This window comes from Lolium rigidum, chromosome 4 (genome assembly GCF_022539505.1).
Source record: "Lolium rigidum isolate FL_2022 chromosome 4, APGP_CSIRO_Lrig_0.1, whole genome shotgun sequence".
NCBI lineage: Eukaryota > Viridiplantae > Streptophyta > Magnoliopsida > Poales > Poaceae > Lolium > Lolium rigidum.
In genome coordinates, this window is record NC_061511.1 from 3,550,811 (window position 1) to 3,568,278 (window position 17,468).

Genomic DNA, 17,468 nt, shown 5'->3' on the forward strand with positions numbered 1-17,468 from the left:
GAGAGCCTCGTTCTCCTTGCTTCTGAGGTCCTGAGTTAGGATCGGCACGGTTTCACGGACGATGCACCCTAGTTGCATGCCGTACCCTTTGGCAACCCACGAAGGCTCCAAGGGTAGGCCACTTTCGGAGACTACCGTGAAATGATCGGTGACGTTGGCGAGCACTTGCGGCCTCCGATCCCTCCTTGGCCTCCTCGCCGTCCTCTTCTTCTTACCCTCCTGAGGGTTGCCGCCGCTATCACCTTCCGTGCGGTTGGCCGCGTTCTCTTCACCGGTCGTCTCTTCACCGGTCTCGGCGGCGGCGTCCCAGTTATCGTCATCGTCGCCGGTGTCGGCGGCGCCCCGGCCCTCTCCCTCGAGGCGGCGTCCCGGCCCTCGTCGGTGTCGTCGGCGGCCTCCTGGCCCTCTCCCTCGGAGGCGGCGTCCCGGCCCTCTTCCTCATCGCCGGGCGACTCGGCGGCGGCCTTCCGGGGCTGCTCGTAGTCCTCCCAGAAGTCCTTGTTGGCCTCTCTCGCTTCTTCGTTCGGCTCCTGGGCTTAGAAGTGCTGCCCGACATGTTTATTTGCACTTCATTAAAAAGAGGCAACAAGTTAGTACAAAAGTCAACCAAAAAATTCGGCATGACTTTTGCTAATTTTTCTACGTAGGAGTGCCCATTTCTCAACCGAAACGGAAGTTAATCAACGCTTCGGGAGAAATGGGCAACTCAATGAAATCCCTGCAAAAATATCCACCATATACACCATATATCCAACATATCCACCATATATCGACCATACAAACTTGCCCATCTACAATACATCAAACAAAAGCCAACATAAACCTGGAGCATCTATTTCAGCATATTTTTTAACCTGGAGCAAGTACAACAACAATGACTTTCTTAACTCTGGAGCATCTACCACCCGGAGCACTACCACCCGGAGCACTACACAATCTGGAGCACTACACAACCCGGAGCACTACAAAAACCAGAGTACATTAAAGCTAGCACTTCAAACCGGAGAACTGCACTTCAAGTTTTTAGCTAACATTAATTCATTATATATGGGCAGTACCATTGGTACAAGCATATAGAGAACTCGCACAAAAGCATATACAAGATAATGAGCATGAGCATGAGCATGATCATTTCATAAATGAATTCAAATAGTAGCATTTCATGTACTAGTAGCATTATAGAGCATAAACAAGCATACAAGCTTATAGAGCAAGCCAACCAGTAGCTACTGCCAACATGTGACTTCAAATGAAAATGCTATTATTCCAGATATAATTAAATAGCGAAGCTTGAGCATCATATGGAAATGCTAGTGACTTCAAATGAAAATGCTATTACTCATAAATATACATTACAAAAGGCAGTAGCTAGTGACTTAATTTTTTTATAAATTCAAAGAGAATTATACCAATAGCTAATCAAATTTTAGTAGATAATTACTTAAATTTGCATAAAAGCGATATGAGCATAGCCAACCACTTTACTATTGCCATACATTTGAGCATGGAAGCATTACATCAACCCTTACACTACATAATTATTCAGACAACCTATTGCATTTAATCATGTATTAAAAAAACATTAGCTTGTTCATTTTTTCATTTGTATTAAAAAACCTATTGCATTGTATTAAAAAACCCTCGCATTGTTCATTTTATTGAACCATGTACATAACAGAGTAGTAGCAGCTTCATTTTAATTTTCATTTAAACAAACTTCATTCTTTTTCAGAGAGAACTTCAAGAACTTTATTAGTTCTACCGCATTTTCTCAACTAACACAGTTCATATATACTATATATATACTGTATATATACTGCAACCATCTATGCATTTAATCATGTATTTAATCAGTGGTCATATGTGAACTTACTAAATGACAAGATTAATATCTACATTTTGGCATCCATTCATTCTATGCAAACAAATTGAATCATTATGAATACACAGTTCATCAATAAATAGTTCCAGTAATTCATACTGACTCTCTGTTAACCCTCTTTTAAACATTGTCAAAATTCTTATCATCTGTCTAAATCAAAATTCATACCGACCATCAAATTTCTATTTGACTAACACATCAAAATTCATAAATTGAATGTCCACACAAGCTACAGCAGCACTACATCAAAATTCATACGGACCATCAAAATTCTATTTGACTATATGTATATGCAACATTGTCAATTGCTCAATCAAAATTAACTACATCACCAGCAAGAAGTTAAGCAAATTGAGAACCAAATTGAGAGGCATAGGGGAGAGGGAGGGAGGCATAGGGGAGAGGGAGGGGCCGGGGCACAGGGGAGAGGGAGGGAGGCACGGGGAGAGGGAGGGATCTCACCGACGGCGGCGCTAGGCGGTGATGGCGAGCGCGAGCGATGGTCCTCCTCCTCCTCCTGCTGCTCGCGGCGCGGGCGGGGTGGTCCTCCTCCTCCCGCTCGCGGCGTGGGCGGGTGGTCCTCCTCCTCCTCGCTCGCAGCGTGGGCGGGGTGGTCCTCCTCCTCCTCCTCCTCTTCCTCCTGCTCGGTGGTGCTAGGCGGTGGCGGCGGTGGAAGCTAGGGTTCGTCACGCGGATACGAATGGGGAAGAGAGAGATGGGGGGAAGAGCGAACCGCTCATTTCACCAAGTCAGTAAATTCTGTGGCGCACCTAGTTGTGCATGCGCCATAGAATTCCTTAATTCTGTGGCGCACCAAGCGGGACATGCGCCACAGAATTAAGGAATTCTATGGCGCATGCAGTACTAGGTGCGCCACAGAATATTTACACTTGGTAAACAAACTGGGCTAATGCTGTGTTACGTCGAAACACAAGCATTAGCCCGATGGTTAAGCCCACTGGTAGGCTTGGGTAACCCAGGTTCGAACCCTGGTTGCCCCTACTTTTTTTCCTTTTTAAAAATGTTTTTGTTACATTTTCAAGAAACAACACAACATTTAATAATAATTACTAGAGATTTTCAATTACAAATTACTTGTCTCACACACACATGTTCTTGTCTCTCTCACACACACATGCATGTACTTGTCACACACACATACACCAAAAAAAGATCTTCTTCGTCCCGGCTCCGAGCTCTAGCGTCTCTTCGCAATCTTCTTGCCCTTTCGGTTGTTGGCGGTTGAATACTTTATGCCGGCCACCTTGAGATTTCTTCGCGTGAACGGACAACCTTTAGAGGGTAGGGAGGTCTTCCTTCTTACTTTACTAGTAGTAGGCATGTCGAAGTGCCCGTCGAATTCCTCCTCCATCTTCGGGTCACCGTTCTTGTCCAAGTCTTCCTCGTTGGCGTCTCCTTGCATTCCTATGATGCTCCTCTTGCCCCTCCTCACGACAACACGGCTAGGCCTCGACGGATCGGTGATGAAGAAGCATTGGTCAACTTGGCTACCGAGTACCCATGGCTCATTTTTCGCGGATGCGTTCTTCGATTTTGCATCGGGTATAACCATGGTTGTGAAATATCGGCCTTCTTTTTCGACCTTCTTGGCCCATCTCACACGAAACATTGGCACCGTCTCTCCACAGTAATTGAGCTCCCATATCTCCTCGATCCTTCCAAAAAATCTTTCCTTGACATTAGTCTCGTCATCGGCGTATGACAGCATAGTTACTCCCGAGTTTTGATTTTCACTATTTCTGTCCTTTTCCTCGGTGTAGAATCTGTAACCGTTGATGTCGTACCCCTGATAGGTCCTTACGTTATGCGCGGGTCCCTGTGATAAGGTGTATATGAGTTTTTCATCTTCGGTAGAAGGCCTTTTTCTCTCGTGCTTCAACCGAGTTGAGTTTGCTTGAACCAACGCGTGAAGCTGGAGTTGTGCTTTTTGGTTACGTCTCCCATCTTCCTCGGCCGGCCCATATCGATGTAATTCTGCTCGACCATGCTTTTGTGCTCTTGCACGAAAGGTTCGATCAGTTTTAAGTGTTGTAGCGCGACCCGGTGAGCCCTGTCAAAGTCGTCGCGTCGATTTTCAATGCCGACATGGACTGAGCGGTAGCCCTCGCGGTGACCGACTCCAGCGAGCCTCCCGAGGTGCGTCCTGGGGGTAGACCAACATGATCCTCGTCGTCCTCGGTGCTTAGATAATTCGCGCGAAGGAGATGCACTCGTAGGTTAGAAACCCCTTGGCCATGCTTGCGTCCGGACGGGCCCTATTGCGAACGTATCCTTTCATGACACCGTTACGCCTTTCGAAAGGCATCATGTTGTGGAGGAACGTTGGGCCGAGCTGCTTGATGTCTTCAACGACATGGAGAAGGAGATGGACGCATATATCACGGAATGCGGGCGGGAAGTAAATCTCGAGCTCACATAGTATCACCACGATCTCATCCTCGTAGCATCTTGAGCTGCCTCACGCCGATCGACTTCCTGGTGATAACGTCAAAAAAGTTGCATAGGCCAAACAGCGTATCACGGACGTGCTCGTCCATTATGCCTCGGATCGCAACGGGAAGTATCTCGCGTCATTAGCACGTGGCAATCGTGAGACTTCATCCCGGTGAACCTCTTCTTCGCTACGTCCGGATATCCGCTTATATTCCCCGAGTAACCGTGAGGAACTTTCACTCCTAGGAGGCACCTGAAAAACTGCTCGAGCTCCTCCGGACTCGTTGTGAAGCGAGGCAGCGGGAAGCTGCACCGCGTTCTTCTTAGCCCTTTTACGGAGACGTTGAGTCCCTTCCGTCCGATCATCATCATCATCATCATCGTCGTCGTCGGTATCGGGGGCTTGAAGATCTTTCCCGATGCCAAAATGTTTAAGATCGTATCTTGCTTTCGGTCCATCCTTGGACTTTTCCGAGTTGCAAAGAGTGCCAAGCGGACTCTCGGTAACGTTCTTCGTAATGTGCATGACATCGAGGCTGTGGGGCGTGTGGAGGACCTTCCAGTACTCCAAGTCGTGGAAAACAGACCTCGCTTTCCATACACCGAGCAGCGGCTCGGGCTTCGGTCGCTTCTTTCCCGGCGCTGGGCACTCCTTCCAATTTTTCAGAAGATCATCGATTTTTGCGCCGCTCCTCGGGCGTGGGGGTCCATCGGGCTCATCTTTACCATTGAACAGATCACCGCGTTTTCTCCACGGGTGATCCAAGCGAAGCCACCTTCGAGCACCCGGGTAGACGGTTTTCGAGGACCCGGGATCCCTTGGTAGTTGTAGATGCGGGGTATCGTCCATGCACTTCACACAGCCGTTGAATCCGTGGCCGACCCGGCGGATACATATGCGTAACCAGGATAGTCCGTGACCGTCGTGATCAACGCGGCTCTCATATCGAAATAAGTTCTAGTGTAGGCGTCCCACGTACGGGGTGGCGTCTTCCACAACGTGTCTAACTCCTCTTTCGGCAGCCCGAGATACAAATGCATGTCGACACCTGGTTGTTTCGGCCCCTGAATGAGAATACTCAGGTGTATGTACCTTTGCTTGGTGCACAGCCACGGGGGTAGGTTGTAAGGCCATACAAACACAGGCCAGGTGCTATGCGTGCTACTCCGGTTGCCGAACGGATTGAGTCCATCGGTGCTCATACCCAGCTCGATGTTCCTTGCGTCGCCCCGAACCTAGGGAAGGCGATGTCCAATGCTTGCCACCTGTCCAGCGTCCGAAGGGTGTGTCGACATATAGCCCATCTCCGGATCTTCTTCGGGCTTCTGCCTTTCCGCGTGCCATTGCATGAGCTTTGCTTCCTTAGGGTCCACGAAATACCGCTGCGGACGGGGAGTGATAGGAAAGTACCATACCACCTTTCGAGGTACCTTCTTGTTCCCAACCTTGTACCGTCCGTGGCCACACACCGGACATGTGGTTCTGTCCTTGTACTCGCACCTATAAATCACACAATCATTAATGCGGGCGTGGTATTTTTCGTGCGGTAGGTCAAGGGGACACACGACTTTCTTGGCCTCCTCGGTACTACTTGGCAATGTGTTCCCCTCCGGGAGACGATCGTGCCTGAATTTTAAGTTCTTGCTCGAAGCCGGAATCGGTCCACTTGTTCCGCGTCTTCATCCGCAGGTAATCAAGCGTTACATGCAAGCGCGTATCCTGCGGACGACACCCGGGAAAGATCGGAGTCATCCCGTCTTTCTCCATTTGCGACAGCTTGGCTCTCTCTCTAGCTGCAACTCTATCGTTGCTCGTCTCCTGGAGGAGAAGATCTTGAACATGAGAGTCCCGCAAGGCCGAAATTAGCGGGGTCGCGCGGAATCTTCTTCTTCATCATGATGATGTTCTCCGCCGGCATCTTCTTCTTCATGATGATCTTCTCCGCCGACTTCTTCTTCATGATGATAGTCCCCGTCGGCATGATGATAGTCTTCTTCATGATGATAGTCATCTCGCTCGACATGGTCTTCATGCGCACCATTTGATGGGGCCGGCCGCGCCTGGTTGTCTTGCATGAAACCGCGCCTCGGCAGGTGCTCCTCCGGTTGTCCGGAATCAGGGTTGATCCAGCGCTCGAGTTTGCATGATCGACACGGACATCTTATCCGGCGCCTATTGTTCCGAATCATGTCCTCCTTCGCGTCTATCTTGTATCTAGAGATTCGAGCGGAACTCATCGAGAGGACCATGCTTGCCCGCAAATGGTATACATAGAACAGGAAATTAGAACCGCACCAAATGCACACACATGCATGGGCCGTACCTCTCCTCAAGGTATTACATGTAGCGGAAAAATTCGGCATGACCTCTCCTCAAAGTAGGACATATGGGTAGTGCAAAATTTGCCGAAACGGAAATGAATCAACATTTCGGCAAACATCCATGCACCACACCGGCACACACACAAGCGCTTCACCTGCAACAAGCATCCATACACACGACGGCCACACAAGATCTACAAGCATATGCATGTCTCCTCCAAGCATATGTATGTCTCCTCCAACTACTCACCTTCTAGATTCGATACCGAGACGAGACCGCGATCGATGAGTTCGAGAGGAGGAGAGAGTATGGAGAGCCTTCTCCTCAACTCCAATTAAGTATCAACCAAAGTAAGTGCAATAAATACCCAAGCAAGTGAAAAGTAGAGTCAAAATGGTATGAGAGAGAAGGGGGGACGAGCTAGATGGAGGAAGAAGAATGGCTTGTGTAGTGTGGTAGGTGGGAGGTTGGCTCACTTTTGTATATCTGGTTCGCTAATTCTGTGGCGCACCTAAAACAATGCGCCACAGAATACCTTATTTCTGTGGCGCACGAGGCCTAATACCGTGCGCCACAGAATAGCTTATTTTTGTGGCGCACGTGCGCCGTGCGCCACGGAAGAAGTAATTTCGTGGCGCACCGCGGTTGGTGCGCCATAGAAATAGTAAAACCAATGATTGGGGGTGACAGAGTTGTGGGGCCCACCAAGTTTTTGTGGCGCACGGTTCAGTAGTGCGCCACCAAGATACGTATTTCGTGGGCGCACCGTGCCCGGTGCGCCACAAAATAAGTTTCGTGGCGCATTTAAAACGGTGCGCCACGGAACTAAGCTTCGCCTATAAGGGTGAAATCACACAACTTAGTATTTTCAGGAGTACCCATTATAACAGTAGTAAAACTAAACTAAGCAAATAAAGTAAAGAAAAGTAACTAATTTTTTGTGTTTTTAATATGAAGCAAACAAGACAGTAAATAAAGTAAAATAAAGCAAGACAAAAACAAAGTAAAGAGATTGGATGTGGAGACTCCCCTTGCAACGGCGCCAGAAATTTAGCTTGATACGCGTAGATGTACACGTCCGTTGGGAACCCCAAGTGGAAGGTATGATGCGTATAGAAGCAAGTTTCCCTCAGTATGAAACCAAGGTTATCGAACCAGTAGGAGCCAAGAAGCACGTGAAGGTTGTTGGTGGAGGAGTGTAGTGCGGCGCAACACCGGTGAAACCGGCGCCAACGTGGAACCTGCACAACACAATCAAGATACTTTGCCCCAACGTAACGGTGAGGTTGTCAATCTCACCGGCTTGCTTGAAAACAAGGGATTAAACGTATCGAGTGGAAGATGGTGTTTGTTTGCAAAGAACGAGTAAAGAACAATGATTGCAGTAGAATGTATTCAGATGTAAAAGAATGGACCGGGGTCCACAGTTCACTAGTGGTGTCTCTCCAATAAGATAACTAACATGCTGGGTGAACAAATTACAGGTGGGAAATTGACAAGTCAAGATTCAATACATATCAACGATGATTACTATGTGATTTAATCAGGGCATTACGACAAAGTACATAGACCGCTATCCAGCATGCATCTATGCCTAAATAATCCACCTTCGGGTTAGCATCCGCACCCCTCCAGTATTAAGTTGTAAACAACGAGATAATTGCATTAAGTATGGTGCGTAATGTAATCAACACAAATATCCTTAGACAAAGCATCAATGTTTTATCCCTAGTAGCAACAGACATCCACAACCTTAGAACTTTCATCGTCATCGTCCCGATTCAATGGAGGCATGAACCCACTATCGAGCATAAATACTCCCTCTTGGAGTTACAAGTATCAACTTGGCCGAGCCTCTACTAGCAACGGAGAGCATGCAAGAACATAAACAACACATATATGATAGATTGATAATCAACTTAACATAGTATTCTAGATTCATCGGATCCCACCAAACACAACATGTAGCATTAAAAATAGATGATCTTGATCATGTTAGGCAGCTCACAAGATATAAAACAATGATAGCACAAGCGGAGAAGACAACCATCTAGCTACTGCTATGGACCCATAGTCCAAGGATGAACTACTCACGCATCAATTCGGAGGCGGGCATGATGATGTAGAGCCCCTCCGGTGATGATTCCCCTCTCCGCCAGGAGTGCGGAGGCGATCTGCTGAATCCCCCGAGATGGGATTGGCGGCGGCGGTGTCTCTGGAAGGTTTTCCGTATCATGGCTCTCGGTACAGGGGGTTTCGCGACGAAGGCTATATGTAGGCGGAAAGGCAGGTCAGGGTTCTGCCCTATTGTGTCGGCGCCTCGTGGCCCCACTTCCTTTCCCCATCGGTCTTCTGGAAGCTTCGTGGAAAAATAGGACCCTGGGCGTTGATTTCGTCCAATTCCGAGAATATTTCCTTTGTAGGATTTCTGAAACCAAAAACAACAGAAAACAGCAACTGGCGCTTCGGCATCTTGTTAATAGGTTAGTGCTGGAAAATGTATAATAATGATGTAAAGTATGTATAAAACATTCAAGTATTGTCATAAAAGTAGCATGGAACATAAGAAATTATAGATACGTTTGAGACGTATCAAGGGCTTGCACCCAGAAGATACCATGTCGACGAATACAACTTGCAAAATATCTCGCCTTGGTGCAAAGCACCTCGCAAAAATAAGAAGGTGGCGCAAAATAGTGATCAACACAAAGCTCGGGGGCTCACGCCCGCAAAAATAGTACACTCAATATAATTTATCTTGCCTTGGGTCAACCTCGCATTATAAAAAGAAAACATCTCCACCAAAACGTCCGGGGGCTTGGCATTGAAAAACAAAAAATCTAGTGACTTTACAATATAGATTATGTTTACAACATACAGGATACAATTCTTGAGAAGTAAATCTTCAAGGGTTGCCCAGTATATTATCTATCGTCAACCGTTCATTATTTATAGCACGAGTGTTATGTTCAACATAATTACCCTTCACAAAGAATTCGGCGTCCATCCGAAGAAGCTCATCCATCATGTCTTCTGCAACAGGGGCCACAATGTCTTCATACTTGCTGAAGTTCTTCCTCCTTTTCGCCATCTTGGCCAGACACTTAGGAACAATTTGACCCACGTCTAACTTCGGGTAGCAGACTTTTATCATAATCATAGCAAACCTTGCGCCAACAACTAATTGGGCCCGCACAAAGCCATGGATTCAAGGAGCATCCCGAAACTTTTCCATCAGAGCAGGAAGGGTCTCTGGCATTTTATTACGTGGAAACATGATGCCGTAGACCAGAGACAAGGTCCTTGTACAGAAGTCGAGAAATTCGCGGACTTGAAGCGCGCGATCTTGAAATCTGACGATCTGGCGGGTACGATCAGGTGTGCCCCAAAAATTAGAACCATGATTCTGCGCAAGTCTGAGAAGCACACTGGATCGAGCTTCAACACGCTCATCTTCGGCGGCAGTGTCCAAGAAAGAACCTATTTTGAAGGAATCAGCAGAAAAAGAGGAGACGAGCAATAGGAAAAAAGAAGCATGACAAAGTTAATGAAGCACACCTGCCATATCCAAGCTAGCATCCGTCAGCAGCTGAAGCATGAAATTCTCTCGAGCAGAAGCTGCAGCAGCCTCAGCAACCGCGGTCTCCTTTTCAGCTATAGCATCTTGAGCGTGTTGAAGCGCAATCTTTTCCCTCTCGGAAGATTTTCGAGACTGCTCCATGATCATAAGTGATTGTTTCTTCGTGGACTGGAGCTGCTGGCGAAGTTCTTCAAAATCTTGTGTTGAACCTTTACTCGACGAATCTTCAATAAGTTCGGTAGCAACAGGTATTTTCTTCAAACGGGATGAAGCAGGAAAAACTTCGGAAGGACCGGGAGTTGCAGTATAGTTGTCAAAAATCAACTGAAAACAAAAGTTTCGACATCAATCATCAAGCAAAGATAGATTTCCATTGATTCTCAAAGTATGTACATGGATATTACAAAAGAAGGATCACTAGCGAACTACTGAAGCAGTTGCCGACAAAGCTACTATGGCGACAACGCCAAAAGAAAGTAAAAAACTAAAAGAAAAGACAAGGTGGTCTACTTGACCTCCGGCTTCGATGAACTGGGAGCAAGACTAGGATCATATCCGAGGTGGGCAAGGATTTTCTTCGAGTTGGGCTTGGCCGCCTTAATCAGCGACTGCCACCTTTTCTTTTCCATCTCCTCCGTGCTGCCAACTCTTGCCCAGTCGATTTCTTGTTGGCTCTCAGCAACCAAGGCAATTGTACATTCAACACCAACTTTCAATCCCTCTTGGCGAAGTTGGAGTCCAAGTTTTTCTTGCGAAGAGAAGCACTTGGTGAGAGCAACAAAAGTTGCGGGTTCCTCCTTCTTCTTGAAAAAATATGGGAAAAGCCGCGACAGGCCAATCTTAGCTTCAGAAAGGCCGTCACGGGCCTCATCACCATGGATTTCAAGAAGAGACAGGGCGTCGAGGAGTTGATCCCCTTCAGGGCTCTCCAGCTCATACTCTTGATTTGTTCTCCCTGAATAAAGTAAAAGAGAGTTGATCAAACGAAAAGGGGAACAAAAGACGACTCAAAGAAGCAGTGAGGGTCTGCGCACTCACTAATAAAGCGTCAAGTTTGTGACTCCAGTCGACTAAGGATTTCTTCTTCGCGAGCAGAATGTTGAGCTATATTTTCGCTCAGTGAATTTTTTGCGTCGTCAAGTCTTTTCTGAAGATCTTCGACGGCAGCAGCATCTGCTTCAGCTTTCAGGTGAGCTTTTTCGCTTTGCTCTAACTCCGCAGCAAGAGCGTCGGCGCGTTTGTTGGCTTCCGCAAGTTTTTCTGCCATAATAAGGCAGACAAATAAAATATTGTAGCACAAAATCATGACAGAATATACTCGCCAAGGAAAGACAGACAAGGAAAAAAGAGGGTACCTTCAAGATTGGCGGCATACTCGCGGTACCCGATAAATTGGGTACCGAAACGGATAAGCTCCTTCATGAAAGGCTAAAGAAAAGATCATAAAAAGGGGATCAATATAGGAAGTGAAAAGTTCGACATCACGAAGAAACAAGAAGAGGGAAGTTTAGAGAAATGAAGTCAATATAGAGCGAAGAAGAAAACTTACTTCTTCCATTAAAGGAGTCGAGGAACAACCCATTAACATGGGAGGTTCCCTGGCTGGTTCTACCCTAGCCCTCTTCGGTGAAGGAGCTTGAGGGCTTGCAACTGGCGTTGGATGCTCTCTGTTCTGATGAGGGGGGGGGGGAGTTTCGCTTCGGAAACAACTACGGTACGGGACGTGCTCGTTCGAGCAGTCGCGTCAATAGGAGCATCCTCCTCTTCATCACCACTACAACAAACAAAGCAACAAGACAAGTGATACGTCTCAAACGTATCTATAATTTCTGATGTTCCATGCTTGTTTTATGACAATACCTACATGTTTTGTTCACACTTTATATCGTTTTGATGCGTTTTCCGGAACTAACCTATTGACGAGATGCCGAAGTGCCGGTTCTGTTTTACTGCTATTTTTGGTTTCAGAAATCCTAGTAAGGAAATATTCTCGGAATCGGACGAAATCAACGCCCAATACCCTATTTTCACCGGGAGCTTCCAGAACACCCGAGAGGCACCAGAGGGGAGGCCCAGGGGCTCCACACAAGGTGGCGGCGCGGCCCAGGGGGGGCGCCCCCCTGTTGTCTGGTGGTCCCAGGCCCCCTCCGAGGCTCCCCTTTCGCCTATAAGAAGCCCCTGACCTAAAACCCCGATACGAATAAGCCACGGTACGAGAAACCTTCCAGAGCCGCCGCCATCGCGAAGCCAAGATCTGGGGGACAGGAGTCTCTGTTCCGGCACGCCGCCGGGATGGGGAAGTGCCCCCGGAAGGCTTCTCCATCGACACCACCGCCATCTTCATCACCGCTGCTGTCTCCCATGAGGAGGGAGTAGTTCTCCATCGAGGCTAAGGGTTGTACCGGTAGCTATGTGGTTAATCTCTCTCTATGTACTTCAGTACAATAATCTCATGAGCTGCCTTACATGATTGAGATTCATATGATGATGCTTGTAATCTAGATGTCATTATGCTAGTCAAGTGGGTTTTACTTATGTGATCTCAGGAGACTCCTTGTCCCACGTGTGTAAAGGTGACAGTGTGTGCACCGTGTGGGTCTCTTAGGCTATATTTCACAGAATACTTATTCACTGTTATGAATGGCATAGTGAAGTGCTTATTTATATCCCTTTATGATTGCAATGTTCTTTGTATCGCTACTAGTCTATGTGCTACTCATGTGATGTTATTAAAGTAGTCTATTCCTCCTGCATGGTGTAATGGTGACGGTGTGTGCATCGTGTAGTTCTTGTCGTAGATTATGATCATAATCTCTTGTAGGTTATGGAGTTGATTATCGCTATGATAGTATTGATGTGATTTATTCCCCCTTCATAGTGTAAAGGTGACGAGTGTGTATGCTATGTTAGTACTCGGTCTATTTTGCAAAGATCTATTATGCTCTAAGGTTACTTAAACATGAATATCGAATGTTGTGGAGCTTGTTAACTCCGGCATTGAGGGTTCGTGTAATCCTACACAATTAGTGGTGTTCATTATGAAACAAGAGTGTATGTAGCACAAATGAGAGAAGTTATTATTTATTATGTGATCAATGTTGAGAGTGTCCACTAGTGAAAGTATGATCCCTAGGCCTTGTTTCCAATACTGCAAACACTGTTTATTTATCGTTGCTGTTGCATGTTTACTCGCTGCCATATTTTATTCAGATTGCTATTACCACTCATATACATCCATACTACTTGTATTTCACTATCTCTTCGCCGAACTAGTGCACCTATACATACGAAAAGTGTATTAGGTGTGTTGGGGACACAAGAGACTTCTTGTATCGTGATTGCGGGGTTGCTTGAGAGGGATATCTTTGACCTCTTCCTCCACGAGTTCGATAAACCTTGGGTGATCCACTTAAGGGAAAACTTGCTGCTTGTTCTACAAACCTCTGCTCTTGGAGGCCCAACAGCTGTCTACAAGAATAGAAGCACCCGTAGACATCAAGCTATTTTCTGGCGCCGTTGCCGGGGAGGAAAGGTAAAAGGTACTCACACTCCGGATCTCGGCTACTAAGATATTTTCCGGCGCCGTTGTAAGTACTCGAAGCTATTTCCTTTAGATCCTGCAATTGCATATTTTGGTTTCTTGTTTACACTAGTTAGGCATAATGGAAAGTAACAATGAGCTTCTTATTCTATTTCCTGAGTTAAGACATGGATTGTTTCGTTGCGAAAATTAAAAAACCTATGGAATCTTATTTGCATGCTAGTAGCAATGATATTAGTATGAACGCTTTGAACAGCATTGTTGTTAATGATATGAAAAATTCTAAGCTTGGGGAAGCTGGTTTTGATGAGCATGACATTTTTAGTCCCCCAAGCATTGAGGAGAAAATTTTCTTTGATGATACTTTGCCTCCTATTTATGATGATTATAATGATAGTGGTCTTTTGGTGCCGCCTACTATGGAGAGTAAATTTTATTATGATTATACTATGCCTCCTACACTTGATGAGAATAATAATGATAGCTACTTTGTTGAATTTGCTCCCACTACACCTAATAAAATTGATTATGCTTATGTGGAGAGTAATAATTTTATGCATGTGGCTCATGACAATAATGCTTTATGTGATACTTATATTGTTGAGTTTGTTCATGATGCTACTGAAAGTTATTATGAGAGAGGGAAATATGGTTATATGCATCTTAATAATATTAAGTTTCCGCTCTTTATGTTGAGAATCTTGAAATTGCGCTTGTGTTGCCTTCCTATGCTTGTCACTTTGTTCTTCATGAATTTATTTGTGTACAAGATTTCTTTTCATAGGAAGTGGGTTAGGCTTAAATGTGTTTTGAATTTGCTTCTTGATGTTCTCTTTTGCTTTAACTCTTATTTCTTGCGAGAGTATCATTGAAATTACTGAGCCCATCTTAATGGCTACAAAGAAAGAACTTCTTGGGAGATAACCCATGTGTTTATTTTTACTACAGCAATTTTTATTTTGTTGAGTCTTGGAAGTTGTTTACTACTGTAGCAACCTCTCCTTATCATGTTTTTTGTGCCAAGTAAAGTCTCTATGGTAAAGTTGATGCTAGATTTGGATTGCTGCGCAGAAACAGCATTGCTGTCTGTCACAAATTTGAGCAGAAGTCTCTGTAAAAAAATCAAAAAAATCTGCAAATTTACGTGTGTGATCCTCAGATATGTACGCAACTTTCATTAGTTTTGAGTTTTTCCGTTTGAGCAAGTTAAGTGCCCCTTCCAGGTTCGTCTTTACGGACTGTTCTGTTTTTGACAGATTCTGCCTTTTATTTCGCATTGCCGCTTTTGTTAAGTTGAATGAGTTTCTTTGTTCCATTAACTTTCAGAAGTTTTGTGCAATATCCAGAAGTGTTAAGAATGATTGTGTCACCTCTGAACATGTGAATTTTGATTATGCACTAACCCTCTAATGAGTTTGCTTGAAGTTTGGTGTGGCAGAAGTTTTCAAGGGTCAATAGAAGAGGGTGATATAATGTGATCGAGAAGAGTGAAAGGTCTAAGCTTGGGGATGCCCCGGTGGTTCATCCCTGCATATTTTAAGAAGACTCAAGCATCTAAGCTTGGGGATGCCCAAGGCATCCCCTTCTTCATCGACAACTTATCAGGTTTCTTCTAGTGAAACTATATTTTTATTCCGTCACATCTTATGTACTTTACTTGGAGCGTCTGTGTGCTTTTATTTTTGTTTTGTCATCTTAGTTCTGTGAATAAGTTCATCCTTGTGTGGGAGAGAGACACGCTCCGCTTTTTCATATGAACACTAGTGTTCTTCGTTTATGCTTTTAATGGCAAGGGCGAAAGTTGATCGCTTCACTTGTTGCTATTTGGTTGGAATCAGAAAATGCTTCATATGGTTTTGAATAATTTGATACTTGGCAATTGTTTTGAGCTCTCATATATCATGTTTAAGCTCTTGCATCATGTAGTTTAAATCTAGTAGTGGAGAACTACCATAGAGCTTGTTGAAATTTGGTTTGCATGATTGGTCTCTCTAAGGTCTAGATATTTTCTGGTAAAGTGTTTGAGCAACAAGGAAGACAGTGTAGAGTCTTATAATGCTTGCAATATGTTCTTGTGTAAGTTTTGCTGTACCGGTTTATACTTGTGTTTGCTTCAAACAACCTTGCTAGCCAAAGCCTTGTACTGAGAGGAAATGCTTCTCGTGCATCCAAAACCTTGAGCCAAAACCCATGCCATTTGTGTCCACCATATCTACCTACTATGTGGTATTTCCTGCCATTCCAAGTAAATACTTCATGTGCTACCTTTAAACAATTCAAAAGCTATTATCTCTTATTTGTGTCAATGTTTTATAGCTCATGAGGAAGTATGTGGTGTTTTATCTTTCGATCTTCTCATTTACTTTTGACAGACTTTCACAATGGACTAGTGGCTCATCTGCTTATCCAATAATTTTGCAAAAAGAGCTGGCAATGGGGTTCCCAGCCCCAATTAATTAACTTGCATTAATAATTCTCTTCACATGTTTTGCTCTGATCTATCGGTAAGCAACTTAAATTTGCAAATAGACACTCCTCCATGGTATGTGAATGTTGGAAGGCACCCGAGGATTCGGTTAGCCATGGCTTGTGAAAGAAAAGGTTGGGGGAGTGTCATCTAATAAATAAAACTAAAGTACATGTGTAAACAAAAGAGAAGAGGGATGATCTACCTTGCTGGTAGAAATAACGTCCTTCATGGGAGCCGCTCTTGAAAGTCTAGTTGGCGAGGTAGTTAGAGTACCCATTACCATTCGTTGACAACAACAAACACCTCTCAAAACTTTACTTTTATGAAAAGCTCTAGCACATGATTTTATCCCTGCTTCCCTCTGCGAAGGGCCTATCTTTTACTTTATGTTGAGTCAGTTTACCTATTTCCTTCCATCTTAGAAGCAAACACTTGTGTCAACTTACATACTTGCTTATTTGCATTCATCATATTACTCTATGTTGACCATTATCCATGAGATATGCATGTTGAAAGTTGAAAGCAACTGCTGAAACTTATATCTTCCTTTGTGTTGCTTCGATGCCTTTACTTTGAATTTATTGCTTTATGAGTTAACTCTTATGCAAGAGTTTTTGATGCTTGTCTTGAAAGTACTATTCATGAAAAGTTTTGCTATATGTTAGCAACCTGTAGATCATTGCTTTGAATCACTTCATTCATGTCATATGCTTTACAATAATGTTGATCAAGAATATGATGGTAGCATGTCACCTCAGAAATTATTTGTGTTATCGTTTACCTACTCGAGCACGAGTAGGAACTAAGCTTGGGGATGCTGATACGTCTCAAACGTATCTATAATTTCTGATGTTCCATGCTTGTTTTATGACAATACCTACATGTTTTGTTCACACTTTATATCGTTTTGATGCGTTTTCCGGAACTAACCTATTGACGAGATGCCGAAGTAACGGTTCTCGTTTTCTGCTGTTTTTGGTTTCGAAATCCTAGTAAGGAAATATTCTCGGAATCGGACGAAATCAACGCCCAGTACCCTATTTTCACCGGGAGCTTCCAGAACACCCGAGAGGCACCAGAGGGGAGGCCCAGGGGCTCCACACAAGGTGGCGGCGCGGCCCAGGGGGGCGCGCCCCCCTGTTGTCTGGTGGCCCAGGCCCCCTCCGAGGCTCCCCTTTCGCCTATAAGAAGCCCCTGACCTAAAACCCCGATACGAAT